General features: G+C 43.2%; 1 pseudogene; it reads left to right on the forward strand.

The window, feature by feature from the left end:
- The first annotated feature begins 927 nt into the window (after positions 1–927).
- The window catches only part of LOC102490618 (zinc finger CCHC domain-containing protein 9 pseudogene), a 1,257-nt pseudogene continuing 440 nt past the window's right edge, over positions 928–1,744 (forward strand).

The raw sequence follows: 1,744 nt of genomic DNA on the forward strand, positions 1-1,744 counted from the left end.
CCCAGGGATGGCATCCTGGGAGGCTGAACCTGAATGACATATGTCTTGAACTGTGCCTAGGAGGGGACTGGACAGCTCATGTGGAATTCAGTGGGCCTGGACCCCAGCCTGTCTGGGGGATATCAAACCAAGCCCATACCCTGGTCAAAGCAGATATGGAGGCTTAGGTACAGCAGAGGTGACAAACTATCAGTGGCCATGAAGGGATGGGCAGGAGGGTGCCCTGGACTTGGGGCACTCTGAGGACCTTGATGTCAGCCTGCACATGCTCCAGTTTCTGGGAGCACAGGCTGCACCTGGAGCCATAGGTTGGATGGTGGGCAGTGAGCTGTGGGCTGTGGGCTAGGGAGAATAGAGTAAGCTCCAGTTCCTAACTGCCCACTCAATGTCCATTTGCCAGTTTGTAAATCTAGTCCCCAAAACTACAAGGGGGACAGAGGTTATTGACATTAATCACACATCTATTTTTTTGTACAGTTTTTGCCATGGAATGTGTGTGTGCTCACCAGAGAGAGAGAAAGAGAGAAAGAGTGAGGGAAAGTAAGAAATCACCCCCAGTGTTTATGGTCATATCACAATATCTTCCTTGTTCTCCTGGGATTATGGCATGCACACATCCATGTCTGGCAGGAATTTTAGTCTCCCAGGCCTGGGTGTCAAACTGTTGTTGGCCATGTGGGAATCCAGCACCTTAATCACCACGCCACCTGCTGGCCAAGTTGCACATCTTATATTTCCCCCTTGGTTAAAATAAATGTGAGCAAAAATTCTGCTGCACACAAAAATTGTATGGTTATTTATTTATTTATTTATTTATTGCTAACTCTGCTGTTCTAGAGGATTTACATGTGATAAAGCACCTCTGATGAAGCTATGACCAGGTGGGTACAAGTTACTACATAAAAAGTGATCTGTGCTTACAACATCATGGGAGGACATGAAGGGTCCTTTAAGAAAACAAGCCAAAACTTACCAAAGCATAAACAACATGAAGCCAGTAGGCTGTCCCTTAAAAACAATCCACCCCACCAAAACATAAATAGAACAGAAGGAAAAAGGAGTAGTTAAATGAAGATATGAATGGGTTCATGGAATACTTAAGACAGCACTCACAGATGGTTCACAATGGGGAGATTCTGTCAAAAGACAGGATGTAAGGAAAGAAATTGAAGTTGCTTTAAAGGAGGTCTGGTGGGACCAGTAGGTGCCATAGTGGTTAAGACACTGGACATTCTCACATGGCTGAGCACAGTTCAGGTACTGGACCTGGGGACTTGCTTTCTCTCTCTCTCTCCCTCCCTCCCTCCCTCCCTCTTTATCGATCTCTCTCTCTGCCTCTCTGGTCAAATTAAAATGAATGAATAAAATTATAAAGAAATTTGGTGGGAATAAAGATGTTAAAACTGTGCATGGTAATACCCTTTATTAAGTCAACATACAGTATATTCTGAATGGGAAATCTCATTGTGTATGCCATGATATACAGTGAATGAATATAATAAATACATTTTAAAAAGACAAGCAGCAGAGAAAATACAATGGCATAAAATGGGATTAATGGGATTTAAAAAGGAAAACCTGACTATGCAATTGCAGATTGCCCATTTGCCCTTGAAAATCAAGATGTGAGAACTGGAACTTGTTACTGGTGTGGCTTCACAGGGCTTGAAATAACCAAATGCAAAGTGAAAGTAGACCCAGCTCTTGATGCATTTTCTTTTGCAAAATGTCTTATTTGTAGGGA

Source organism: Tupaia chinensis, unplaced genomic scaffold (assembly GCF_000334495.1).
Source record: "Tupaia chinensis unplaced genomic scaffold, TupChi_1.0 Scaffold000321_1, whole genome shotgun sequence".
Classification (NCBI taxonomy): domain Eukaryota; kingdom Metazoa; phylum Chordata; class Mammalia; order Scandentia; family Tupaiidae; genus Tupaia; species Tupaia belangeri.